We start from the raw sequence: 15,611 nt of genomic DNA, 5'->3' as shown, positions 1-15,611 counted from the left end.
CCCCCTAATGGTCAGAGCGAAATTGAGAAACACATTTGTAAGGAGATTTCAGTTATCCATAAGAATAATAGTTTGGTTATGTTAGGAGATTTTAACTTTCCAAACAGTATGGGACTGCCATAGTGTTAAGGGTTTGGAAAGGAGAGAAATTTGTTCAGTATGTACAAGAAAACTTTCTGATTCAGTATGAGGATGTACCTACTAGAGAACGTGCAAACCTTGATCTACTCTTGGGAAATGGGGCAGGGGAGGTGACTGAAGGTGTCAATGGGCGAGCACTTTGGGGCCAGCAACCATAATTATATTAGTTTTAAAATAGTGATGTGAAAGGATACACCGGATCTAAAACTTGAAGTTCTAAAATGGCGGATGGCCAATTTTACTTGTATTATGCAATAACTTTCTAAGGCTGTTTGGGGGCAGATGTTCACAGGTTTAGAGATGGTTTAATGAGATAATGACAGTGTAGAGACAGTATATTCCTGTTAGAGTGAAAGGAAAGGCTGGTAGTGTGGGGAATGCTGGATGACTCGAGAAATCCAGGGTTTAGTTTAAAAAAGAAGGAAGTTTATGTCATGCATACACAGTGAATTCTTAGAAGACTATAAAATCAGTAGGATTATACTTAAGAGGGAAATCCGGAGTGCAAAAGAGGGACATGAAATAGCTTTGCAAATAGAATTAAGGAGAATCCAAAGGGTTTGCACAAATGCAATAACGACAAAAGGGTAACTAGGGAGAGAATAGGGCCTCTCAAAGATCAGCAAGGCAGCCTTTGTGTGTAGTAGCAGAAGATGGGGAGATGCTAAATGAATATTTTGCATCAATATTTACTGTGGAGAACGACATGGAGGATAAAGAATGTTGGGAAATAGACTGTGTCATCTTAAAAAGTGTCCATATTACAGAGGAGGAAGTGTTGGACGTCTTGAAACACATAAAGGTTGTATTAATAAAGGAAGTATTAGTCTAACTTCCTTTATTATCTGAGTGGTTCCAAAGAGGGCCTGTACTGTTATGTAATGTTATGTGATCTTTGAATGTAACGTCCATTATTAGGCGAGCGGTTCCATAAAGAACATTTGCTGATCAAGTGTACCCTAGAACTCTGTGGGAAGCTAAAGAAGCGATTGCTGGGCCTCTTGCTGAGATAGTTGCATCATCAGCAGCCACAGGTGAGGTGCAGGAAGACTGGAGTTGGCTAACGTGATGCCACTGTTTAAGAAAGGTGGTATGGAAAAGGCAGGGAACCATAGACCAGTGAGCCTGATATCGGTGGTGGGCAAATTGTTGGAGGGAATCCTGAGTGGCAGGATTTACACGTATTTGGAAAGGCAATGACTGATTACGCAGAGCCAGCATGGCTTTGTGGGTGGGAAATTATGTCTTACAAACTTGATTGAGTTTTTTGAAGAAGAAACAAAGAGGATTGATGAGGGCAGAGCAGTGGACATGATCTATTTGGACTTCATAAAGATGTTTGACAAGATACCCCATGGGAGATTGGTTAACAAGGTTAGATCTCATGGAACACATGAGGAAACTAGCCATTTGGATACAGAACTGGTTCAAAGGTAGAAGACAGAGGGTGGTGGTGGAGAGTTATTTTTTTTTCAGACTGGAGGCCTGTGACAAGTTCAATGCCACAAGGATTGGTGCTGGGTCCACTACGTTTCATCATTTATATCAATGAATTGGATTTGAGCATAAGAGGTATGCTCTATGTTGTATGAGTTTAACTTCCTTTATTAGCCGAGCTGTTCCATAAAGGGCCTGTACTGCACTTTAATTTTCTATGTTGTATTAGTCTGCCTTCCTTTATCGGCTGAGCAGTTCCTTAAAGGGCCTGCACTGCATTGTAATATTCTTTGTTGTATTAGTCTAACTCCCTTTATTAGCTGAGTGGTTCCAAAGAGGGCCTGTGCTGTTATTTAATGTTATGTGATCTTTGAGTGTAACGTCCATTATTAGGTGAGCGGTTCCATGAAGGACATTTGCTGTGCTCTAATTTTCTATTAGTCTAAATTTCTGCATTAGCCGAGTGATTCCATAAAAGGCCTGTACTGCGCTGTAATGTTCTCTGAGTCGAACTTCCTTTATTAGACGAGTGGTTCTACAAAGGACTTGTACTGCGCTGTAATGTTCTATGTTGTATTAGTCTAATCTCCTTTATTAGCCACGCGATTCAATCAAGGCTCTGTACTGTGCTGTAATGTTGCAGATTGTATTCTTTTATTGTCTGAGTATTTCAATAAAATGCCTTTACTGCGCTGTAGTGTTCTATGTTGAATTAGTGGACCTCACTTTAATCAGCGAGTGGTTCCATAAAGTGCCTGGACTGCGCTGTCATATTCTATGGTCTCTGAGTCTCACTTCCTTTATTAGACGAGTGGTTCCATAAAGGGCCTGTATTGCACTGTAATGCTGCATGGTCCATGAGTATAACCTCCTTTATTGGTGAGCGATTCCATAAAGTGCCTGTACTGCGTTGTAATTTTCGACGTTCTATTAGTCTAACTTCCTTGATTAGCTGAGCGGTTCCTTAAAGGGCCTGTACTGCGCTGTAATGTTCTATGTTGCATTGCTCCAACATCCTCTCTTAGCCGAGCAGTTCGATAAAGGTCCTGTACCGAGCTGTAATTTTCTATGTTGTATTAGTCTAACTTCCTTTATTCGCTGAGCTGTTGCATAAGGGGTCTGTATTGCGTTGTAATGTTCTACGTTGCATCAGTCCAACTTCTTTTATTTGCCGAGCGGTTGAATAAAAGGCCTGCACTGCGCCATCATGTTATATGTTCTATGTCTAACTTCCTTGATTAGCTGAGTGGTTCCATAAAAGACCTGTATTGCGCTGTCATTCTCTATCTTGTATGAGTCTAACTTCCTTCGTGAGTCAAGCGGTTCCATAATGGGCCTGTACTGCGCTGCATTGTTATTTGTTGTATGAGTTTAACTTCCTTTATTAGCCAAGCGGTTCAATAAAGGGCATGTACTGCACTGTAGTGTTCTCCATTGTATTAATCTAATTTCCTTTATCAGCCCAGCTTTTGCATCAGCGGTTGTGCTGTAAAGTTCTGTGTTCCATGATTCTAACTTCCTTTATTATCAAGCAGTTGCATAAGTGGCCTGTACTGCGCTGTAATGTTCTCTGTTGTATTAGTCTAAACTCTTTTATTAGCCGGGCAGTACAATTAAGGGCCTGTACTGTGTTGTAAAGTTCTATGTTGTATTTGTTAACATCATTTATTAACGGAGCAGTTGCGTAACAGGGTTGTGCTGTGTTGTGATGTTCTATGCTGTATAGTCTAACTTCCTTTATTAGCCAAGCATTTCTAAAGGGCCTGTACTGCACTCTAATGTTCTATGTTGTATTCATCTAACTTGCTTTATTGGCCAAGTAGTACCATAAAGGGCCTGTACTGTGCTGTAATGCTCGATGTTGTATTAGCCTAATCTCTTTTATCAGCCTGTTTCAATCTAGGGCCTGTACTGCGCTGTAAAGTTCTATATTGTATGAGTCTAACGTCGGTTTTATCCAAGTGGTTCCATAAATGACCTTTCAATAAGCTGTGATGTTCTATGTTGTATTAGTCTAACTTGCCTTATTAACCGAGCGGTTGCATAAAGGGCCTGCACTGCGCTGTAACGCTCCATGAGTCTAACTTCCTTTGTCAGCCGAGCGGTTCCACAAGGGGCCTGTCGTGCGCCGTCATGATCTATTATGTATGTGTCTGACTCCCGTTACCGGCCGAGCAGTTCCATAAATTGCCTGTACTGTGCTGTGATGTTCCATGTTCTATGAGAATAACTTCCTTTATTAGCCAAGCGACTCCATAAAGGCCCTATACTGCATTGTAATGTTCTATATTGTATTAGTCTGATTAGATTAGATTACTTACAGTGTGGAAACAGGCCCTTCGGCCCAACAAGTCCACACCGACCCGCCGAAGCACAACCCACCCAGACCCATTCCCCTATACCTAACACTACGGGCAATTTAGCATAGCCAATTCACCTGACCTGCACATCTTTGGACTGTGGGACCCGGATGAAACCCACGCAGACACAGGGATAATGTGCAAACTCCACACAGTTCGTCGCCTGAGGCGGGAATTGAACCCAGGTCTCTGGTGCTGTGAGGCAACAGTGCTAAGCACTGTGCCACCGTGCCGTTGTCTGATTTCCTTTATTATCTGAGCGTTTCAGTAAAGGCCATGTACTGCGTTGTAGGGTTCTATGTTGTATCAGTCGAACTCCCCTTATCAGCCGAGCAGTTCCTCAAAGGCGCAGTATTACGCTGCCATATTCTATGTTCTCTGAGTCTAACTTCCTTTACTAGCCGAGCCGTTCTATAAAGGGCCTGTGCTGCGCTGTAATGTTCTATGTTGTGTGAGTCTAACATCCTTTATGAGTTGAGCAGTTCTAAACAGGGTCTGTACTGTGCTGTAATGTTCTATGTTTATTAATTGAACCTCCTTTATTAGCCAAGCGGTTCCATAAAATGACTGTATTCCACTGCAAAGCTCATGCTCTCCGAATTAACTTCCTTTATTGGCCGAGAGGTTCCATAAAGGGCCTGTACTGCGCTGTCATGTACCTTGTTCTATGAGTCTAAATTCCTTTATTAGAAGAGCGGTTCTATTTAGGGCCCGTACTGCACAGAAACGTTCTATGTTGCATTTGTCTAATTTCCTTAAGTTGCATATATCTCTGCGTTCAATCATACTTTTTCCACTGTATGACACTTATTCGTTTTATTTCCATTAACGAGGCAAGTACTGATGCCAGACGCCAATATCCTCACTTACTGAGTTTAAAATATAATATTTTGATTAAGAGGTTCCTCAGTAATGTGCGGCATTGTCTGTTTCTCTATACTGTGCAGAATGGGTTTGCTCTGAGGCCACATTGATGGGGTTTGTCTGAGCACCGGTCTTGGCTGTTCTAGAACGTGTTGAGCAAGATCACTCTCTCTCTGGGAGTTCAAAGCTTCCAATTGGTCATGTGGGTTTTGTAACAACCCATCTCTTAGTGATACCTGATGTTTCCCATTCCTTGATGTGAAGAGATTATGTTGTTAGATCATGGTCAGGCACTCCCTCCAAATGGGAGCCCAGATACAACAGGATGGCAACAGTCGAGTTGAGCAAGTCATTACAGAGAGAGAAGTGATTGGCAGCAAAGATAACTTTGACCATCTTGTCTGTTTCATTCAGTCAGTTCACGTGTGGGGGCCTGATATTTGTGAGGACTGATCACTGTGAGGGGGAGTTGAGCATCGGGTTCCAATTATGCTGCGTATTGTTGAATTATTTGACGGTCAAAAGGATGAGTGAATTGTGCCGTTTGTAAAACGTTTGACAGTGCTGTGGTGTGGAGTTTATTAGAACAAACGCTGAGATCTGGAGTATAGTGGTAGCAGCTCTCACACAGAGGATCAAACAACTTTGTCCAACAGGATATTTCCCACGTTGCCCTTTGTTGCTGTTAGCCTTTGATGTTCATGGAACAATACTGGTCAATGTGAAGGGGCTCGCATGTACATTCATCTGGGATTGTTATTTCGTCTTTGGCTGCCAATTTGATAAGTTTTAATATTATTATGATTATTGTTAGTGTTGTTTTCTTGGTAGTGACAGATGAATCATCTGGATATATTTTTCGATCGATTCACTGTGTGGCCATAGTATTATACTATGGAGTGCAGAGTTCTGACAACGTTGTGAAATCTTTGTTTTCTAGCTGGTCCACAAAACTCAGAACAGTGGAGATTGTGTGGTTCAACAGGATTTTTCACGGAAGAAAGACAGGTTGGTTTGAAATGACTGATGTGCGATTTAGGATGTTTGATATTGTTGTGTTGGTCGTGATCAAGAAAATCCGGCCTTGTGGACTGATAGTTAGCCCTGCTGTTGGGATCTTCAGTTGACCTGATGTTCAGTGCTCAGGGTCTCAGTGAGTTGAATAATATACCTGCGTCCCCAGTTGATTCATGTCCATCATTAGCACACTGCTAAAAGAATATGAATTATATTGTATATATTATTATTATAATCATAATAATAATAAGACTTATCAAATTAACAGCCAAAGACTAATTAACAATCCCAGATGAATATAATTCTTTGTCAAAACGACATGTGTGTTATACTGCCTGTTGACCCTGGTTTGCATGATGTTTTTTGTCCCTTAGCCTGGGACATCATTGCATCGACTTTTCACACAGAATATCTGTCCGAACAGTGATTGTGCTTTACAGGTGGGAATTTTTATTGGAGGTCACATATAGGTGCTGAGTAAACCCACAATCTTTTGTGGCTATTGAGGGATGGAAATTGTGTTAGGGGTAGGAGTGAGTTAGTATTGAAGGGACTCTTTATTGTCAGCTAACACTTGGAAGTTTATAAATGTTTGCAGTAACGATAACACTGAGCTGAACATTCCCACAGCATATTGTAAATGTCAAGGCTGCTGCATCAATACTGCTGGCTGGGACATATCTGACACTGTGTGTTTTACATCAGGGGAGTAACACTGTGGATCAAACTCTCTGATGCTAAATGTCCCCTTTCATCAAATAGAAATAGTTCACTTGTGGGCACAAGTTATTGTTGGAGCGTTGGGTAGCGAATATCAAATTAATTTCATACGGTATCCGATAGGACTGGAAGATTTAGAGAACATGGCTTCCATAGTGCCAGCGGTTAGTGCATTACAGAAAACTGAGTCAACAACAACAAAAAAAAAACAGATATTGCTGGAAGAGGTCAGCTGTTCTGGCAGCATCTGTGGAAAGAAATCAGAGTTAATGTTTCAGATCCAGTAACTGATGCTGAAAGATTTACTGCGATATCTCTCCACAGATGCAGCCAGGTCTGCTGACATTTTCCAGAAATTTCTGTTTCTGTTTTAGATTTCCAGCATCTGCAGTTCGTTCAGAAGTTTGCTTTCCCGAAGGCTGAGTGTTCTGGAGCACGAGCATTCTGTCATGGACTGTCCTCAGAGTTTTATTTTTAATTCTTCTCTTGAAGTTCAGTCTTTATTTCCCAAGAGGATCATCTTCACTGATGTCGGGTACTGTGTGATCCACTGCTCTGCATGATAGATACATTTAACCGTTGACTTACTGAGCACTGGACTGGGGCATTGTCGAGAGTGTGGTCCTGCTAAAGCACAGCAGGTCAGACAGAATTCGAGGAGCAGGAGAATCAACATTTCAGGCATAAGCCCTTCATCAGTAATGATGGTTGTGGGCAAAGGGGGCTGAGAGATAAATGGGGCGGGGGGTGTGCTGGGGGGAACATAGCTGGGAATGCGGTAGGTAGTTGAAGGCAAGGTGAAAGTGATAGATCGGAGAGGAGGGTGGAACTGACACGTGGGACGAAAAAAGGGCAAATAAGACAGTTCTAGAAGGCGGTGCCGAGTTGGAGGGCTGGGCCTGGGATAAGTTGGGGGTAGGGGAATTTGTTAAAATGGAAAAATCACCTTTAATTCCATGTGGTTGGAGGGTTCCAACGCGGAAGATGAGGCGTTTCTCGCCCGGGCGTCGGGTGGTTGGGGTTTGGTAATGGAGGAGGTCTTGGACCTGCATGTCATAGAACATAGAACATAGAAGAATACAGCGCAGTACAGGCCCTTCGGCCCTCGATGTTGCACTGATCCAACCCCACCTAACCTACACTAGCCCATTATCCTCCATATGCCTATCCAATGCCCGCTTAAATGCCCATAATGAGGGAGAGTCCACCACTGCTACTGGCAGGGCATTCCATGAACTCACAACTCGCTGAGTAAAGAACCTACCCCTAACATCTGTCCTATACCTACCCCCCCCACCCTTAGTTTAAAGCTATGCCCCCTTGTAATAGCTGACTCCATACATGGAAAAAGATTCTCACTGTCGACCCTATCTAAACCCCTAATCATCTTGTACACCTCTATCAAGTCACCCCTAAACCTTCTTTTCTCCAATGAAAACAACCCCAAGTGCCTCAGCCTTTCCTCATACGATCTTCCTACCATGCCAGGCAACATCCTGGTAAACCTCCTCTGCACCCGTTCCAGTGCCTCCACATCCTTCCTATAAGTGCCTCCATATCCTTCATTGGGGGAGTGGGAGGTGAGTTGAAGTGTTCGGCCATGGAGCAGTGGGGATGGTCGGTGTTAACTTTTATGCCTAATTTAAAACGAGCAACACAGAAATATTTAGCTGTAATCTGTAAATATTCGAGTGGCCAAGTTCTATTTAAAGTAATAATTAACTACTTTATTTCTTAAAGTGTAACAGAGAATAATTAACTCACAACTATGAACAAGTACTTACTTTAACCCATCTTTTACCTTCCCTTCTATGAAATCAGTTATATAAAACTCCCAATTAAGATTTCCTAAACCACATTTCTTATCACTCAACCAGGCAGCTTTCAATTGATCTATTTGGATCTTCCTGTGACTTCTTATCTTCCTCATAGGAATTTCTGCATCAGAGATTACAGATTTAAAAAGTACTTTTACGAGAGCTATTTTTCAGGCAGACTGGTGGCATGGCAGTTCTCCTCCCAAATATTAACTTTTCCCAGTTTTATACCCCAGAGCATCAGATTGTGTCATTGACTTTTAAGATTGTCAATATAATCAATTCAAAACTGGACTGGAGTTTCGTATTTTTCGAAATATAATTTAAACTGATTGGCCAAATTCAAATTTGTTTTTGTCTCCAGGCAACGAGCTAATCGAGTTGTTTTACCAAATATTACATTCTTACTTTATTGAGAACATTTGGTGCTGCATCTGATAGTTCTGCTGCCTTTAACCCTCTTAAAGTACACCCAACCCTTCATAACAGTTGGTGTTGGCGTTTCAGAGATGTTCCGAATGTGGAGGAGACTACATCAGGTGTAACGGATGCAGTTGATGACATTGGTGGAAGTACAGGTAAATTTCTGTCATATGTCGAAGTATCATTTGAGGCCTTGGACGGAGGTGAGGGGAGAGGTGCGGGTGCAGGTTTTGCACTAAACATCTCTGGGACACCTGAACTTAAAAAGCCTACCGCCACGTGCATAAACATCTCAACAAGTGTATGCAGGTCCTGGGTCTCCTCCATCGCAAACCTTACAATCCAACACCTGGAGGAAGAATGCCTCATCTTCCTGCAATTTTTGATCTTTTAAATTGGATCAAATTTGGAGTTGATCATTTCATATTTGTGATGATGCACTCACTGTGGGGATATCCAATCCCAGAGTAAAATCGAAAAAGGGAGTTATGGCTGCAGCAGGGATTTGGCTGTGCATGAGAAACTCCATTTTCTTTTTTTTTAATTAAAGGGATTTGGGTGTCGCTTGGTATGTAAACATTTCCTACGCTTCTGTAATTGCCCAGAGAGCATGTAACATTCAACCAGGTTGTTACGGGTCTGGAGTCACATGTGGGGTCGATGAGGTAAGAATGACAGATCACCTTCCCCAAAGGACATCAGTGAATGAAATGGTTTTTCTTCCTGACAACTGACAACTGTTTCATCGTCATCATTGGACTCATTGAAGTTCTAACATCTGCCATGGGGAATGTTAAACCCAACTCCCCAGATCATTATCTAAATCTATGAATTAACAATCTCGTGATAGGTCCATTAGGCCATCGTCCTCCAACATCTATAGTAATGGTGTGAATCCACAGAGATTTAAGGGTTGCTATCTTTGAAGCCTCACAGTGCCAAGGACCGGGGTTCGATTCCACCCTTCAATAACTGTGTGGATCGGCCACGTTCTCCGCATGGACTTCCTCTGGGTGCTCTGTTTTTTTTTCTCGCAATCGAAAGGTGTGCATATTAAATGGGTTGCCCTATAGTGTCCAGGTGGGATCTGGGTAGGATGCTCTTCAGCGGTTTGCTGAGATTCGATGGGCTGTCTGGCAGGGTTTCTATGATCCTATCACAGAAACAGACTCTGATCATTGCCATGGAGAATGCTGGTTAGGTAATGGGATTCCCAGACCCAGTGTGTTCTCTGAATCTGGGAGGGGGAATCTCTATTTCATAAGGAGAGGAGTTTGGGAGCATGAGCTTGGACATCAGGCAGGAAGCTTCACTTAATCCCTGATAAATTGTCATTTCTAAACAAGAAAGTTGGAATGAATAATGCAGCATGGATTCAGGTTTTATTTAGGTGAGGGTTGTGGTGTATGATGTTGGACATGTGCGGGAGTCCGGGTAAAATGTTGCAGTGATTGTGATTTCGGTGGGTACACAGCTTGGGACATGGTGGTTGGATTTCACTGCTATGTACTTCCATGGTACAGATTGTCTGGATGTTAAATCCTGTCCATGAGGGACTGATTCTATCCCCGATCATTTTTTCATTTACTTTGTGGACAGCATTTATTCCTGTACAGTGTAGAGTGATTCATTCACTCATACAATGTGGGTATACAACTCTGGGGACAATCTGAGGTGTGGAGGCTACAAAACAAAAGATAGAAATTTTGCAATCAACGTCCATGTTAGGTGTCTCCCATTCAGTTTGTTTTTACTGATTTGACGTGCCATTGTGAGTGTGTTGTGGTCTCAGGGGGAACTCCAACGAATCTGATTAACTATAAAACAAGTGAAATCAGCTGCCGCCAATCCGAAAAACATCGTGTCCATGATGTGTTTTTGTTAGCAATCTGTTGTGCATGTTATTCCCTCTGTCTTTTAAAAGTGCAAATGATTCATTTCGAGACAGGTTGCTGCTATGGTTCAGACTCTTTAAATTTAATCTGACATGGAGCAATAATTATCGTTGTGCAATTATTTTAAGTCTGAGCTCAGGCATCAGCGAATATTTGATCAGTAACTTCAAATCTGTCTCTTCCTTTCTCTCCCTCACAGTTAGTCTAGTGGTGATTATGATCTTAGCTCGATGGAAGTGCAGTCTTTCTACGTGCACCATTGCTTTCTAGTCACGATGGCAACATCTGATCTATTGTTCATTGTTTTCGACGTTGTACTTCACCGATTTTCGTATTATTATTATCCACAGTGTTTCCTGAATATCACTCCTGTTTGTAGTGTTATCTATGTTGTGGCCTGCTTGACGATTGATTGCTCTGTCTGGTTCACTGTCGTTTTTTTTCTTTTGATCGATTTGTCTCCATTTGTTTTCATCAGATAAAATCTCAGTATTTCACAGAGAAAATTGCAAAGAGAGTTGCAGCAACAATCTGCATTTTCATTTCTTTAAAGAACAATCCCAACTACTTTCAATTTGAACCTGAAAAAATTAGTAACAATGTTCCATGGTACTGTGATACCAGGTCCAATTATTATGGTGACAGGTGGGAAAGTTTTCAATACTTTGACTATTTTTCAGCATCAATGTTACCATTCACTTTTATTGTCTTTCTCAACATTCTGACTGTCAGACACATCTTCGAAGCCTTGAAGATGCGTAAGAGACTGATGGTTCAGGGAAAGATAGAGAGTGACCCAGCAATAGAGAGCAGAAAGAATTCTGTGATTTTACTGTTTGCTATTACCACCACCTTCATCTGTTTGTGGTCAACGCATGCCTTAAAGTTCTTTCAAGCTGGTGATTCCTTGATTTACAAAAACTATTGTTTTTTCAAGAAGTCGCATATATGCTTTGGAACCTCAGTTGCTGCACAATTGCACGTATTTATGTGGTGACGCAGAAAAATTCAGAGACCAGTTAAAGTATGCTGTGAAATATCCAGTTATAAAAATAATTCAATTGATGAACAAATGCCAGTAACTGTGAGTCAACATGAGCTGCAGCAGATAATGGAACGACGAGTCCATGTGAGGCATGGTCGGAAGCAGAAGGAGGAACAGCAACATAACTTTCTCATGGGCAAGGAATGACTGAATCAGAGGAGCAGAATGAAAGAGACTGGAGGAGTAAAGCCAATGCAATTTGCTTCTGTTAGCAAGGAGCAACAGTCGTAGAAAGCTGAAGAAAATAATATGTAAGCGAAAGAGGACTTATACATGCACGAAAGATACATTCATCCCAAGGAATCAGTTCTCAGTGGATGACATGGATACATAAATAAATGAGCTGGAGGAATTGATCATTGTTCACTACAGGTCCAGAGTGGGAAACGCAGCGACAGAGTCCTGTCCACTCTTTCTCACTGAATTCACTGATCCATATATCTCGACAAAACGAAGAGTGTTATATGCATAAAATAATGTCCTGTAAAAAGTTCTGTGTTTTCTAATAACAAGTTTATTTTCAACAATAATTTACTTAATTTCCATGCAATCCCTAGGTATCATTCCGTTTCTTTATTCCTTCCTTTCCATGAACAAGCTGATGTATTGGCGGGGAATCCAAACCCATCCAGAGGGACTCCTGGACTCTCTCTCTCTACACCTTCCAATGACCCAGCTCCCCCTCCGATTTAAAATGATCCTTCAAATCTGCCTCTTTATGTCAGTTGCTGTCACCTGATCTAATATCACCTTCGGTGGGTCAACATCAGCTCTGTTTAATTTGTCATGATAATGGTGCTTTTTAAATGTGTTTGGGGATTATGTTGAGTTAAAATGGACAGTGGTGGTGCTATCGTGGTGAGTACAGCTACCTTGCAAACAGGTGACCTGGGTTTGATTCCCGGCAATCGCAAGTTATGATTGATTTGGACATTGATTAATCGGAACACACAAGGACAAAAGGAATTTGAACAGGATGAGAATATATACAGCCTTCATTCCAAGACTGTCAAATGCGAAGCAACATCAGACAGAAGACAGTCTGGGCTAAACCACTTACGTGCTGCTTTCTCTCACACTTTCCTTCCTCCCTTCCGCCCTTTAATCCCAACAAAATGACACAGACTTTGCTCCATTTCTGGAGGTGGTTTGCCACAGTGAGAGGAAGCTGGGAGCTGGGGGCTGACTCGATGAGCAGGGACGTGGGTAGAGAGGGCATTCTTTGAGTGTCAGACCTGGGAGTATTTCAAACAGGTTCTGGCAGCCACAGTCCCTTTCGCCATGTGCACTGACCAGTGAGTGAGTATCTGTGTGGTTCTGTCTGTCTCTGTATGTGAGAGTGTAGGGAGTGTTTAACTCTCAATCTCTGTTTGATCCTTTAAGACACCCCATTCCTTCCCTGAACCAGCTCTGCCTGACTCCATTTCTGACTGGGAAGCTATCTGATTCCCACCCATTGATTGAGACTGCACTGACAATGTTGGTGTCGAGCAGTCTGATCCAATTGCAGATTCCCTCCCCAAAGCCCCTTTTGGAGAGAACATCTCTCATATACCTCTGTGATATCCTGTCAAAGGCTTTCTCCTGGTTAAGGCTGATCAGACAGGTGTCCAACCCGCTGTCCTGCCCGTAGGCGATCGTATCCCTGAGGAGTGCGAGACTCTCAGCGATATTCCTGCCCGGCACAGCACAGGTTTCGTCAGGGTGAATCACCGACCCCAGAGCAGACCTGACCCAGTTGGCGATTATCTTTGACAGAATTTTGTAATCCGCATTCAGCAGTGAGATTGGTCTCCAATTTTTGAGTCCTCCCTCTCCCTGTTCAGATTGTAGATGAGGGTGATGATGCCTTTCCTCATGGATTCACTCATGGTACCTGCCCGAAGCATACTGACATAGACCTCCAGCAGGTCCTGGCCAATCAAGTCCCACAGAGCGGAATAGAGCTCAACCGGTAAGCCGCTTTTCGAAGGACTCGAGGGCCTTGGTCAGCTCGTCCAGAAATAGCGGCTGGTCCAGCCTCTCTCGTGTTCTGTCGTCTAAGACCTCTGTGATAGAGGACAGGAATGACTGGGAGGCCGTGCTGTCGGTCGTCTTCGCGTCATGCAGACTGGCAGAGAAGGATTTAGTGATCCTCATGACGTCAGTCTGAGATGACGTTAGCGAGCCATCTTCTTCCTTCAGGCTGCTGAGCATGGAGCTCTCTTTGTGCACCTTCTGGAAGAAGAAACGTGAGCACGTCTCATCCTGCTCCACCGAGCGGACCCTGGACCGGAAGATTATCTTGGAGGCCTCCCACGCAAAGAGCGAGGCTTGCTGGTCCTTCACCTCCTTGAGGTCCTCCGTGACATCCACCCCCATCGTCTGCAGCAGGAGCAGGTTCTGCATACTTTTCTGGAGCTGGAACAGTTTTCCCCGTCTCTCTCTCGCCTCCTGAACATCTTTGAGGATGAAGAACCTCTTGGTGTTCCCTTTTACTGCTTCCCACCAGTCCGCTGTGGACTCAAAGAGGGGCTTCACGGTTCTCCAACCTGCGTAGTCCCTCTTGAGCTCCTCAATGTTTCCCGGGGTCAACAGCTTTGTGTTCAGCTTCCACGTTCCCTTACCAGCCCGCTGCTCATCCTGTAGGTGACAGTCGGCCAGCGAGAGGCAGTGGTCAGAGAAGAACACCAGCTTGACGTCGGTGGATCTGACCGAGAGCGTTCGGCAGTCAGAGTAAACTCCTTGTTAAACAACTGCACATAATTTTAGCCAAAATCCGGAGAAGCGATAGATCCCCGCCACTTCCTATATTTTCTGTCACCCTGACTGTAATCAAAGCCTTTTAAGCTCATGGCTGACAGTTTGAATGCTACCTCGAGCTTTCCAGATTTCCAAACAGTTGTAAACGAACTGTTTTGCCAAGTGACTTTTAATCTTTTCTGGGAGCCGGTTTGATAGTGAATGTAGATGATCAGTAAAGTACCAATCAGATGCACTGGAACTGAGTGTTTGTCACTCACAATCCGATTATATGTCTGACAGAGCGTCAGTGAGATTGCAGCAAACCATTGCGACAGACCTGTACACAGAGCATGGTGCAGCACAGAGGAAAGCACTGCAGCTTCTCATTGTCTGCATCAGCACTTTGTATGGGCTCCTTCCCTAGTTCCACTCGCCATGCTTTTCCTGGTGTATGCCCTGAAAATCTCTCAGCAGGTAATTATTCAACTCTTTCCTGAAAGCCATGAGTGAATCTGGCTCCAGTGCCCCCTCAGGTAGTGCACAACCGATAGTAACCAGTCGATGAAGGTGGTTGGGATTACCTACCAACATGGATGAAATGTAATACGTTGTTAAATAAACCCTCCTCCCCCCCCCCCCATGTATTCCCCTGATAATGTGCAATTGTCTGCAATTTGTGCTGTTCCATTCCCTGGTCTAAACAAACTGAACTGTGAGCAATACAAACAATTCCTGCCTCTCCACAAGGCAAATCACGACAAACAATTGAAATGGGTCCTAATTCTGATCGAGTGATATCACTGTAAGGAAATATTGGGTCACTCTTATGAACAGAAATCCTTAGATTAGTCCACCTGACCTGTATTATGTGAACTCTGATCTCCAATCCATTAAACTCTGCCCACCCAGCCAATTGAAATGAACAGAACCGTGGTGAAGTTCGATCGAGTCAATCAGCCACAAATGATTTGGCTTCGACTCCAAATATTCCAATTGTAATTTGCTCTCTTACCATTGCAAATCAATACTCATAGAGTCATGGAGTTGTACAGCACAGAAACACACAATTGACTTAAGTTGCTGGCATCAACCAGATAACCTTGATAAATCTAGTCCTATTTGTCAACATTTGGACAATATCTCTCTGAATCCTTCCTATTCATATACT

General features: G+C 43.0%; 1 long non-coding RNA gene across 1 annotated transcript in view; it reads left to right on the top strand.

The window, feature by feature from the left end:
- LOC122541288 (uncharacterized) overlaps window positions 1-15,611 on the top strand; it is a 612,062-nt gene that overhangs the window by 461,617 nt on the left and 134,834 nt on the right. The window lies entirely within an intron of this gene.

Source organism: Chiloscyllium plagiosum, unplaced genomic scaffold (assembly GCF_037043375.1).
Source record: "Chiloscyllium plagiosum isolate Xiang-an unplaced genomic scaffold, Cpla_swu_hap1 HiC_scaffold_35, whole genome shotgun sequence".
NCBI lineage: Eukaryota > Metazoa > Chordata > Chondrichthyes > Orectolobiformes > Hemiscylliidae > Chiloscyllium > Chiloscyllium plagiosum.
Note: the sequence above shows the minus strand (reverse complement) of the source record. Positions and strands in the feature narration are given on the sequence as shown.